General features: G+C 40.0%; 1 protein-coding gene across 4 annotated transcripts in view; it reads right to left on the bottom strand.

Moving 5' to 3' along the window:
- The window catches only part of SEMA6A (semaphorin 6A), a 116,898-nt gene that overhangs the window by 90,699 nt on the left and 12,439 nt on the right, over positions 1-13,760 (bottom strand). The window lies entirely within an intron of this gene.

Here is a 13,760-nt window from a genome sequence, read left to right as displayed (position 1 = left end):
AAGCTAATAAACCCGAGTTTCCATAAATCCCAACACTGTGACCAGAGACCTGTTTGAGCCTAAATGGCATTTTTATTTACTTGAAGACTAGAAAAAGTTGTGTAGATGAATCAAGAGGAAAAGCAAATGCCCTCACCTTTTAGCAAAATATTCTTTCAAAGGCAGTGAAGGTGATGACAAGTTTGAATAAGTGTCAGCTGCAACTGGCTCAACTTTAAAAGAGTACCAGAGGGTGTTATTTTTTTCTGGCTAGACCTGAGCAACTGTATCTTGGATACACTCCTTGTTAATGTACTGAAACAACCCCCGTCACCAGGGATTCCAGATGGACTGCTTCTGGGATCCACTTGCAAGCTGAAGCAGGGGCATGAAAGGTGATCTGACGCTTCCCATTTTACTCATCCTTCAGTTCTCTTTCCCTTTTGAGGTCAATCTAAGGGTTTCCTTCATCTTTACATTAACCTTTGCCCATCATTAAAACCAACAGAACAGACTGCAAGCTATGAACACAGCAGAGTTAATATAAAACCGCTTAAACTACTGCAGGCTTTCCAAAGAGGGAGGCAGTATATACTACTCTTAAACACCTCCCCTCTATGCGTGCTCAAGTACTTCTTCTGAATTCCAGCTTTCAGAACCAGAGAGAAAGCCGTGTTGATTTGGACTTGAGGAGGAAGAGATGGATCTGCACCAGGGGCAGCTCTGACTGCTATGAGTTCAGAGAGCTGAGAGCACAGAACACTCTGACAGGGAGTAATGAAGGGCACCCCAGCTGTTTCATCCCCGGATAAATCCACACAAATTCAGAACAGTCTGGCAAGAACCTGGAACAAAATCAGAGTTAGTGAGAGTTTTTCCAGTGACCTCACAAGAGCAAGCATTTCTCTCTTGCTGTGAGGCTCACACTCTGACGCCAAAAGGAAAGCACCCATTTTTTTAAGAGGGAGATTTCTTGGTGGATACTTCTTCCTATTTTGTACATAACAGTTAATAATCTAAACAACAACTTATTCATACATAATCATGAATCATACCTAATCATTCATACCTAAGACCTGCAGATGACTGGTTCCTCTTATGCTCATTCCCAAGCACACGCTATAGCTAACACTTTCTGTTGCTGCAAACCCAGGCATTATTAAAAATGATTTAACTACCAAACCAGCTCTGTTAGTGATGATTCTGTTCATATTTGCAGGTTATTTGTTGGTCATAGTATTTTCAACGATACATAAAAATGACCACAAGTCTTTTCCATTGCTACAACATTAAATTTTCAGTTGACTTGGCAGTAGTTGCTTTAGTCTGGGGAAAAGTTAAGAGCCACCTGCAACTGGACCACCACCTGAAATCCTGAACCCCATCCACATTTTCTTCACATTTGCATAAATAACGCTTTGTCTTTATGCCACACTTGCTATTTACAAATAAAGCATGTTTATTAATATCATGTGGAGATCATCAAATACGAAGTTGTCTGGTTCTCAGGGAGATCTCCTAAATCTCAGATGATTCAGGTTTTCCTCAAAGATTGATAGTACAGCACATCAATGAGACTGCAGATCAGACCTCCTGAGATGTTGTCATGTAAGAGGTAAAGAGCCAGAAACCAAGCAAAACAAAGAAGAATATGGAGAAGCAGGCACCACTGCAATCAAGATGTAGAGAGAAAGGCAGCTGCAATTACTGAGAAGAAAGCAGATAAGCCTGAAATATGAATCCTTCAGAAGAAGAAAGGATTTGATTGAATTGCAGTAAAGATTAAGAGCTTGTCAATACTGGGATCCTCAGGAAAATCAAGACAATTGAAGAAAGCTGAGATTTGACAGCTAATTCTTAAAACATACTAATCTTCCAAAGCATGCAAAGTTAAATTGAGGTAAGGCTACTTCAAAATAAAATCACTCATACAGGGATCAATGCACTTTAATTAAAGCATAGTTGTAGATAATGAATCTTACCTATCTACATCCTGGAGAATAAGGACACAGTGACATACAGAAAAGAGGATACGAAAAGATAAAAGACACAAACAAGAGACCTGAAAAAGTTTGGTTGGCAAAAGAATGGTAAAACTTTATCCTAGATGGACCAGATCTTTGATATCCTTGTCTGTACTCTGTTTCTCCAGAACCCTCACGTGTAGGAGCAATACTTGGCATTGCAGGTAAGTTGTGAAAGTTTATTCTGCAGATTCAGCAACAGATTACATCCTGAAGGTTTCTGTAGATGTTATGAAGATCACATAGCCTGCTACGGTTCATCAGCTGGATATCCTGTGCATTACTACAGGAAATAATGAAAGTAGCAAAGACACTTCAGGTAACAGCACAGGATATTTCTCCACCCTTGTTCCTGTTATTTAAAAATTTAGCTGGGGCAGTAAGACTGCAGGACTTTGACACTCACTTCACACATGAACTCACCTCCCGTCTCAGTCTTACCAGCAGCAGCTTGCAAGTTCCCCCAATTCCTTTTCAGCTACCCACATGACATGCGCACACACAAGGTGTTTGTTTCCCTTGTTCCTCTCAGACAAAAGCTTTAGGAGATGTTTTTCAACTATAAACTACAAGAGCTCACTGAACAAATAAAATAAAATTACCTTTCCTCAAGTAACTGTTATTGAATTTGCTGATAAGGATAAAGCTTGTACAAACAATTGCCTGATGCGGGATAAGTTTTCACACTGTTTCCAGCCAGGCATGTCTGGAGCCTGTTTACTCTGGTAGAACACGGCTCCAGCCCTATCAATGAAGAATTCAATCCTGTGGAGTGCAGGTGTTGTACTCCGTAAGGCATGCAAAACCACTGAGGTCTGCTGTAATTAGTTTTCAGATTAAATCTGGCAGTTTAGTAAGTCTTATGTGCAGTAAGTAATGAAAACAACAAAAAAAGATGTTCTAAAATTAAAGGGAGCTGAAAAACCCCAAAGCTAAGAAATATTTCCTTACCCCTTCTTGTTTCACGATAAAGAACTATTTCTGCGTTTGAGCTGCACGCATGAGCAGTGCTTTTTTTTGGCCAGCTCATGGGAGAGGTTTTTTCAGTTCAGACTCTCTGTGCTGTCATCCCAGCACCGAGGGTAAATTGGACACAGAGCTGTTCAGCTGAGCTGCAACAAACCTTTTTCAGAAAGGGTGCTGTCTGATGTTGGCACAGAGCTGCCAGGTTGTGTTCGTAACTATTGCTTCCCAAAAGACCATTGTATGGAAAATAAAGAAGGGAAAGATGCCGTGAACAATGCGTCTTTGCGTCTCCTGATTTCCAGGAATAGTACGGACGGCCCCTGGCTGTGACATGGATTTTAAACACTTCTCCCCTCTACATACTCAAGCCAGGCTTTCAGAACTGAGGGCTGCTCTAAAGGCTCGTCATGCCACGTGCAGGATTCCTGTAGGTTTCTGCCACTCTCAGAGATCTTACAAGCTATTAAAGGCAATGGGAACTTTATTCTATAAAGTCAGGGTTTATAGCTTCCCCCTCTCCTTTCAAACCCTGAAAATTACAGTATTGTTACTTCTCTAAACCAAGGAATTTCAAAGAGCTGCAAATTAGCTATGTGAGACTGGCATGAATAATACCTTCTAACCACTGTGAATTCCAGTAGGAAATTCGTTTCCTCTAACTCACTTTATTTCAGAAGTGTTCATACACTACAATGATTGTCTGCAAATATGGTTTCTACACGAACTGAAGAAGTAGAATTCTTTTCTTGACAAGTAATTATTGAATATTTGGTCTTTCTGTAAGGAAGAGAGATACCACTTAGAATCAATTTAACATATCTACTTTACCTGGAGGCTATATCCTATTTTTGAAAGTGGGTGCAAAATCTTAATATACATAACATCCATAAGACTATCTAATTCATTTGTCAACATTACTAGGAAAGATACATGTTTACACTTTTTATACTCCTTACCAATTTCTATACAATAATACTCAAGCAAATGTGTTCATTTCCTGGAATATTCCATAGGAATAGTAAGTATTATTTTATGCGAGCCTCATATATATTGATAAAGTCAACCAACAGTAAGCCTACATCAAACAAGGAGTGAGTTTACTACAAGACCCCGAAAAGCAGAGTTTATCCATTCACCTTGGCAAAGACCCGTGCTGACAAAACCACACGGCTGCTGCACAAAATCACCCAGTGCCAAGTGGTAAACCTCTGCACAGGGTCATAATGATGCTCCTCCTGTTTCTACACTCCAGTATCTAGAGACAGGGGTTTAAAAATACTATTCCTCATTAGTCTTCTCTACAAGTGCACCTAGCCAGTGTCAGCACAGGGCTGCTGCAAATACATTCACTCTCTGGTGAATGTACTTGCAGCAAATTTACTGGACCAAATCCCAGCTCCTTAGCAGATTTTTTTTTTTTAAATAGGGTCATTGCTACATGTATCAGTACTGTAGAACTACCCTCTGCCTATTCAGAGCAACCTTCACTTTTTATATTTTTTTTCCTCAGTCAGCCCTGATTCAGTAGCTTCAGTTCCTAGTTTCAAATACAGTAGGATTGACAATCAGATACAAGTAAACTGTTCTTTTTGTTTTGTTTTCTTTTTAAAAAAAGGGTTCACTGCAGATGATATTTCTTTTCCCAGTGGCAATCTGATTGCTGATGACAGCCTAAATTTCTTGTATGAAGCTCAAGAATCAAACTGCAATGTCACTGCTCTTCATATTCTTCATGAGTGGTAAAAAGTTATTTCCCGAGAGTCACGCTCTTCCCAATTTCCCTCTTGTGCTGCCCTAACACTCCTGAATTTTTAAAGTTATTCTTACTTTCCTTTCAGAAAAAAACACACTCGCTTGTGTAAAAGACCCACAATACTTGAGGATTTTTTGGTTTTGCATTTAAATATGCAAAGCAGATGCAGATGTCTGCTTGCATTTTTCATCCATCTGCTTTAATAACTACAGGATGGACACTACACTGACCTTGCTTTCCAGTCCCATAGTCTATGAATACAGGCATTTAAAACACGACTTAAATCCAATGACTGATTTGCAAGAAACCCCTCACTAAACAGTCCTGGAGTCTGAAGGCACACATGCTGTCTGCTGACAGGGAAAGTCTTCTTCTTTATTACCACATACCTGACAATAACTGAACACCAACAGCGAAGTTTATAAACTCTGTATTTCTTTACTCATCAAGTCATCTTTTTTGTTAAGTGGCAGCTGACAAAAACATGCTCCTTTTCGAAGGAAACTTAAGAATCAACAAAAGGTACCTTGCCAGCTAATGCAATGCATATTCATATCTTTAAAGAAAAGTTTTCCTGTGTGCCAGCGTTGCTGACTGCTACAGTTTTTATCACAAGGCTGTGTAACACTGGGTATTTTCTTTGAAGCTCTGGCTTCTGAAACCACAATATTAAATGAATTTCCAGGAGCAAGAGAACTCTCTGGTCCCTTGGTATCTGTTGCAAGCTTGCCTCTTCATCATTTTGAAGACCTGATCAGTGGAGCTTGGCAACACCGTCTCTCTTTCTGTTTCCAGAAAAACAGCACTCTTCTATGAGTGTTATGAAAGACTCAGTGACGTATTTTATTGCCACTTGTCAGGCCCAGGTTAAGGAATTCAAAGTACTGATAAAACCAAGCTTTTGGAGTACCACTTCTCGCAGACAGAGGTGAGCTTGTTCTGGCCCTGAGGCAGAGCTCAGACCAGGTAAGACAGACCCAGGTGAGGGCAGAGCAGGATGAGAGCTGCACCAGATGGGCTGATTCTCCCTGATGCCAGTGGTCCATGGAGATTTTGCATCAACAGAAGTTGCAGGATCTGTTTAAAGAAAAGAAGCAATGTGCTGCCTATTCTAGTGACCGAAAAGCACCAATCTGTGTTCTGCCCTTTGAAAGTGCGCTGCACCTTCCAGTGCCACTGACTGCACCAAGAAGTCTTGAATATTCAGCAGTTCTGAAAGTCATGACATACCCCTTGAGCCTCCACAAATGCAAACAAAGCTAAACTGTAAAAGCAAACCCCCGGAGAAAATAAAATATTAAAATCTCTTTATTTGTAAGAAAAGGGAAAATTATCAAATGCATCTCCAATAAAATATTCCCTTTAGCATTAAACTTTATTATTAAGCAAAATAATAGAATTGATCACTCCTTACTATTTCTACTAAAAATACAAAGCAGACAATTAATGTACACCTCTTCGTGTCCCTGTGCAGAAAAGAATATTTTTTTCTGTTTTGAAAAAACTAGGTATTTACCGGTTATCACTAAATCATGATCACTGAAGGGATCACTATGAGAATAACTGCATACAGTGCTTTCCCTGCCAGTCCAACTTTCCCATGTACAGCCTGTAAATAAGTCTTTGATAATTAACTCATATTCCTATCCTACATAATCATACAAAGAAAAAATACTTAGCCATATTTCCATTTTACTTTACAATGTCTAGACCAGTTCTCATACATACTGAATATTAATGAACTATGAAGAAATAATTAGAGAGATTATTTAACTTATTTAACTATTTAACTTAGATCTATCTTTCAACACCTTCCACCTGAACAATTTTAACGTCTGCAGATTTTCATAATCTCTCTTAATAAAACCTGTTCCTAACAACAATTTCTGAACTTAAAATTTTCTTATACAGAAGATACAAGTGTAAGCAGCACCTGTTTTCATTTAATGCCTGCAACTGGCCAAAGCACCTAGCCTGATGGTCATCACAAATTCAACAACCCTTAACCAGGACTGCCAAAGGGTTACGGAGACATCTACTCTCTCAGGTATTAATATCAGCAGACTTTTAATTGTTGGGCTTGAAATTAGCACTGTGAAGTAACTGCGGGAAGTCACTAATCATTCTACTGTATGGAAAGTCTGTGAAAATTACTGTGTTACCAAGGTGGCTTATGGTTATTTCAACTTTCCCTTTATTATTTTGTTGACCTGACCCTAGCATAGACCTGAAGTAGTAACATTATTTTTTTTTATTTATTTAATCTGCATGCAATCTTCACCAGTATCTCCTTTGCTAAGCAGCAGACTAAGGCACATACCCAGAACTCTCCACATCATCGGAATATTCAAGTGGACAAAATTCACCTACCCTAGTATCCCATCTTCAGTAACAAACATGAACAAACTTCCAGAGAAGGGCCACGAACAGAAGCAGCAGCATTACCGAATGCTTGTAGCATTTCACATATTTAAACTACCTTATGGCTTTGTACCATATTTTTGTGTATATCTGACTTCAGACCTTTAGCTACCTAGCAACTCTCCAGAGAGGTGGATAGGGAGGGGAAGGAAAAAACAGTAACTAATTAAAACTTACAAACCTCTGAATGACCCAGTCCAGTTTTTTTTTCAGGTGCATTAATGCTTTACATTCTGATACCTGTGTAAGTCACACAACTAGGAGGCAAGTAGCGTGTTTCTCCTTGGAGGTATGGAAATCTCCTGCTCTGCAGTATGCAGAGCACTGATGCTTGATAGGGAACACTGAGTGAGCAGATACAAATCACCTGGGGGTCCAGCCATCTGCCTCTCACCCTACCAGATCAGAGGATCTCGGCTTCAAACCTACTTCCTACCTCAGCAAAAAGAAATGTGTTTTACCCTTGGCAAATGTGCGTCTAGATAGGACACGCTTAAATTTGCAGGGTAAAAATGCAACCTTCCTAACCAAGGCTGGATTTTCTTTTTCCCTTTTAAGAAAACAACAGCTGCCTGAAGCTGCTGAAGAAGGCTGAAATGGTTAAAGCAATCTTGAGGGAGAATTAGGAAGCTAAGTGCAAGTAAGGTGGTCAGAAGTGTGCAATAAATGCTATTTAACCTCTGACTGTCATTCATCATGGATGTCACTGAGCATGTGTGGCACACAAAAAAGTGTTAATAAATTTCATAAAAAGCTTTTCCCACATGGCTTTTTTGTTTCTAAATTATAAGTTCCATCTGAATTAAGCTTTATTTTTTTTTAATTATATTGAATTATCTGGCTTTAGAAGGAACAAAACAATATTTTACAAACTTTAGTTCAATGTTGATAAAGCATAACACAAACTCAGCAATTGCTTACTAAACCTCTTCCCTCAAGACCACCCTGGAATTCTAAACAAGTCAAAAGGGCCATACTGAGAATAAATATCAAAGGCACTGCCAACTTGGTTTTTCTGTTTAATTAGCAGACAAGCTCATTAGCAGAAAAGATGTATAGGAGAGTATGCCTGCAGCCCTTGCTCACATCAAGGATTGTGGAGAAGTAGGTTGCAGTCACATATGCAGAAAGCAGCCCAGTGCTGGCAGCAGTAGAAGGATATGGTAGAACTGTGGACAGAGGAATCTGTCCTCTGTGAAGGTGAAATCTCTGCAGCACGCTTGCGCCATAAAGTGAGATTTGGCATCTTTGGGTGAAAGCCCAACCATAGATTCAGCAGCACAGAGCACAAATGGCAGAGCACATCCTTGCTCTTAAGCAGCTGTATTTTCTGCATGAGGGAGGAGCAGGTGGGAAAGATAACCCACGTCCTCAGCATCCAAATGCCCTCTTGTCCCACACAGCACTGCACCGTGAACAAAACAACACAGATACATGTGGTAAAGAAATAACTAGCATCAGAAAACATACGTGATATATGTGTGCGTGGGAGGAGGTGAGTGCCTGTGCCTTGTCTGCACAGGGTGTGCAAGGGTAATTCACAATGCATCCATGGGACCCTGCTTCTGGGCTCAAACAGCCTCTCACTAAGCAGCACCGCTTATAACTTAGATTTTAGTAGTTGTTCAGCACACACTAATACTCACAAAGCTCTCCAAGAACTGAGAGACTGTTTGAACTAAAGGCAGTTCATTGCAGCCTCTCCAAGCAGAAGCGTGTCCACCTAATTATATCTGGGACGTTGTCAAGCACATTTTAGCTTAAAATGCAAACAAAGTCCTAATTTTAGAATTTCTTCAACTCTCTTCTATTGAGAAAATAAAATTTGAGAGACTTGCAGAGTCACAGCTGTTACTAATCAAATTTATTTAAGAGAGCGATGTGAAGCAGCATGTTTGTGAAAGTTCATAATCACAGCAGAATTAAATCACTTTTACAGAGCATTTATTTGAAAAGTTCTGTACACAAACTTTGAATATGGCAGAGAATATTTCCCTCACAGTTTAGGTTTGATTTCATTCCTGGAAACCACTATAAAAATCCTGCTTGCTTGCAGCAGGGTTCTTTATTTACACTTGGTTTTAGTTTTAAGACCTGTGACAAACACCAGATTGCTCTTGTTCATCACGACGTAAGCAGAGCTCCTGCACATACTGCCCTGCATCCTGGCACTACCCAGCCAGCATGCTGTACTCCAGGCTCACTCTGGAGCAGCTGGCTCGGCAGGTTTTTCCTCTGTGGACATCCAAGTCCGGAGCTGACAAAGGGGCTTTTAACTACATATGCCTCCTGGCACATCAGCAGTTACAGGCACAGCATGAGAATCATGTCTTAAAATGATGTTCCTTGCTCTACTGTTACTCTTCACCTAGTACAAAGACCAACTCTATATTTGTTGTCGGCATAAAGGCAAGTCCTGCTCATCTAAACGAGAGTTTTGGGTCCAGGAGAGACCTGAGGGCCTCCTACCTCCACAGCCACTAGCTTCTGCCTTTTCCTTCCTCATCTAGAAAAACCCTCTCTTCAAAAACATCGACTGACATTTTTTAGAATAGTTAGAATATATAAAAATCTAACTTTTAGGGATTTTAATCTTTGTATTGAGCTGTGCTTTTGCTTCCCTGATGAGGCTACCAATAGTTTTCCTAAAGAGTGTCAGGTGCAGGGTTTTTTAGAGGAAGTTTTACTAGTTCAGTAGAAACTGGCCAAAAGCCATGAACTTGTTCCAGCCAGCTGACCAGCCAGCTGCAACGAATAATGCCAATGCCCTTTCCTCATGGCTGCAAACATGTCAGCTCACCGTTGGCCTGGCAGCGAAAGGATCATACCTCCAATTAACAGCTTCCCTCAAACGCAAATACTGTAAAGCCTCCTTCCACTTCTTTGTCCAAGAATTATTACCAAAAAAATTGCTTACTGTACTTTTTTCCAGTGCCTCTTCTCTCTGCGCAGCTACATGTCAATCTTTTCCCAACAGCAAAAATGCCTTTCCAAGCCAGTCACTCAAGATGCTCGGCAATCATGAAACCTTCTGCTTTTCTCTACCAATAGCTTGTGAGAGAAGTCAAAGGAGTCTCGTGAGATTTCCCAGGCCAAGGAGGAGGGTGTGGAGACGGAGGAGAGTCCCATCTGGGCTTTCTTCCTCCCCCACCTACCGAAGTCTGTATGAAGAGTAAAGAAATCAGGCAGAGACACAAACGATGTCACTTGCATCTCCTGTGTGCCATCTGTTTTTTCCACTCCAGGCTTCCTATATACTTTAGATGGTGACAGCTTATCAGAAAGGAATCATCCCACAGCATACTGCTAGCTTGTAAAGCAGAGAGATCAACAAAATACACTATTTTCATCCTCCCCTCTCATACCTCAGGACTTTGGCTATCCCTCTGTAGTAGTATGGATATATACCTACAGATATTCCCTTAATGCCTCTGTTTCTAGAAAACTTCCACCCATCAGCCTTGATCTTATATTTTCCTTGCTCCCTATAACAATTTATTCTTTAAAAGTTGCTCTACATATCTCTGTTTGTCTCATACTTGTGGTGGGTAGTTGGGATCCAGCAAGAGCAGTATGGTACCACAGCTGTATATGCTCATAATTTCAAGGTTTATGGGTTGGGCTTGTTGTTGTCTTACTCAGCCATGATGTTACCTTTTCAAAGGTAATATTTTTGAGAGATTACACGTACCAAAAGCACTGACAGACCTCCATAAATTTAACTTCAACATAATTAACTGGTGAGCACCTATCAAAACCATCTTTCTCTTCAATAAAATAATTTGAGTGAAGCTTCAGTAAACAAAATGTGGTCAAGATAAAGTGATACCACAACCTGGACCATCTTAGCGGTTTTCCTAGGGGGCTGGGGGGAGAAACCTGCAAATTATCGTTCACTTTCTTGCAGTCTCTCCCACAAGCTCACAGAACAGGCATTAACCTGACATATACACTTTTCCAAATATTGCTAACACTTCAAAGACACCACAAATATTGAAGCAGAAAAATTCTCTGTTACTTATTCTCCTCCAATGTATCCTTCAGCAGGATAACACAGCTTCCCATCTTTTGCCTGCTGAGTTAATGGTGAGAATATGCATTAGGTATGGAGTACTCAGTTCAAGAAGAGGGTTTCATTTAAATTGATAAAAAGTGAGGATTTTTCCTGCAGTTAAGGGACACATCTTGTCCTTAATTTCCCATTTAGTCTTGCAGGTGCTGGAAAATTGTTTAATCTTTTTATATCTCATGCTAGAACATAAAGTTGAAATGGAGTTTAAAGCAGAGAATGACAGCAGTGACTTTAAGATGTCCTACTGTGTCTCTAAGTCAAAGTCGCAGATGAAAACAATGTCCTTGTTTCATACCTGTTGATGTCAATGGAAAAACTGTGTATGCTCGTGGTTCCATCATGAGAGTGTAACAATATTTTATGCAGTGTCCCACCTATTTCCTAAAAGATTACCTGTCTAGTTAGCCTGAGCTCCCTCATCACTCAGTGGCACCTCTGTTCCATCGTAATTGGTTTCGCCCCAGTTGCAGAAACTGCCTTTCCTTATTTGAATCAGCAAGACTCAACCTGGAGCTGGCAGTATGTGTACATTGCTGCTGAGAGACCCCCCTGGGCAAGGTGACTGGGTGCCACAACACTGTCTCCATCTCTTCCACCTTGTGCTGTTCACACTGAAAAATCCAACATTCTCTCCAATGTATAACCTCACTATTTCCCAGGCTATTCTGTGAGTATTGAGATGGGTTTGGGACAGATGCCTACAGAGTCTGTGGCTTGTACTGAGAAGAACTAAGGCCTCCAGTTTTAACTTCTCCAAACCTGAAGTTACTAGCTTGAAAGGTAGAAATCTAAAATAAACAATTTAGAAATCTCAATAAAAAAATGCCTGGTCTGAAAACTCTGGTTTACCAACAAGTAACAGGTGCGAGCGATGATGAATTTCCGTGCATCACTAAGGCATTGTCAATGCATCACCTTCAGAATGTACGCAGGAATGGAGTCTTTCATAATTCTTTTGGCAAGTCTGATTTATTTATGTATGCATTTGTGTCTGTTCTAAATCTCTAGATATTTTAGTCATGACACATTTCAAACACATACAACTTACTTTTTTTTTTTTTTAAATGTGAGACCTGATCAGATGAGACTGAAAAACTAAGACTTTTCTTTGTGAATACCTTTCTTCTACCTCAATGTCAGCTGCTTAACAGCAGCTTTCTACCCAAGACCAATTGTAGGCTTGCAGATCTAAGCCAGAGGTGTGGACTGAGTGGAGGGCAAATGTGTGAACTTGTCAGAAGCAAGCATCTGCCTATAAAGCAATCACAGGATGCAAATACAAACACATCACCTTTTCAGGAACATCCTCCGCAGATGGGAGTCCAACATACCCTGGCAAAATGGATTCAGGGGAGGCACAAATTTAAAACCATGAGGGACCGCCAACATCAGCATGTGAGTACAGGCATCTTCATCAGCCAGCTGTGCCCTTCTGTTGATTTCTCAGCTTGCACAGATCTCAAAAAATCATCAGAGGTGGAAGCAGAATTATTCCAAAACACAGAAAACTGTCTTCACAGGCATTTTGCTTTGAAGTAGGAAAAAACTGAGCTTGACTCCTTAATGCAAAAGTAACTCTTGGATGGCTAAACGAACCTGCATTTAACCTTTCTGGATCCATGATATGACTATTGTTCAGCAGAAGAAGGCTGAAAAATGCTTTGTCTCAAGCAAGACACAAATTAAATGGTTTAAAATAAGCACTGACTTCACATGGGGTTGACCTGAGGTAAAATCCAATTCAAAATGCGCACAATTTCCAAAGAAGTTAAAAAAATTGATAGGAAATTTGAAAATTAAAATGGTTTTAGACTTGTGGGTCAAACCCATTTTGAGCTTCTAAAATAAAGAATTACTTGAATTACTATTTATTTATTCTTCTAAGGACTGGGACAATGTACAGCTGCTACAGTCTTTTTTTCTGCATCTTGCAAAAAACTTTATACATTTCTAAATTCTGGAAGCTCTTTAAACATAAGAGAGTATTTAAATACTCCTTTGAGCTGCAGGAAATATACTTCGTATGAGCAAGGGGAAGTGCTAGAACTACTGCCAGAAACTATTTAATAGCTTGAAGCAATTTCTATCCTCTTGTTTGAACAGGAGGAAAAAAAAAATATTTTTTAAAGTATATGGATTTTCTTTCTATCGTCCCTTCCCTCTCAAAAATCCAACTAATTTGCCTTAACTTAATCTGTGCTTTTAGCCTCCCTTCCCTGCAGTTACTAAAGAACTAAGCAGGAAGAGAAGCAGGAGCTTAAGTTAGAACAAGGGAATGTTAACCTGGGACATCGTTTTGCTAATATGCACAGCTCAGAGCAAACTGCATTGTTTTATGTTCAACTGGTCGCACTTGTATAGTTTGATTGTCTTATCTGTCCTGCAGGGCTGAGCAAAACGGTGCAACCACTGAAACTAAACATGAATTTATTTTCTGTAAAAGCAAGGCTGAGACATGAAAGCTGTGAAAGAATCTTGTTAGCAATTCCTTGTGTAGGCAGCATGTCTCACTTAAATCATATGCATTACGGCCTTTACCCATCGC

Source organism: Phaenicophaeus curvirostris, chromosome Z (assembly GCF_032191515.1).
Source record: "Phaenicophaeus curvirostris isolate KB17595 chromosome Z, BPBGC_Pcur_1.0, whole genome shotgun sequence".
NCBI classification, from domain to species: Eukaryota; Metazoa; Chordata; class Aves; order Cuculiformes; family Cuculidae; genus Phaenicophaeus; species Phaenicophaeus curvirostris.
This window is presented reverse-complemented; position numbering and strand designations above follow the sequence as displayed.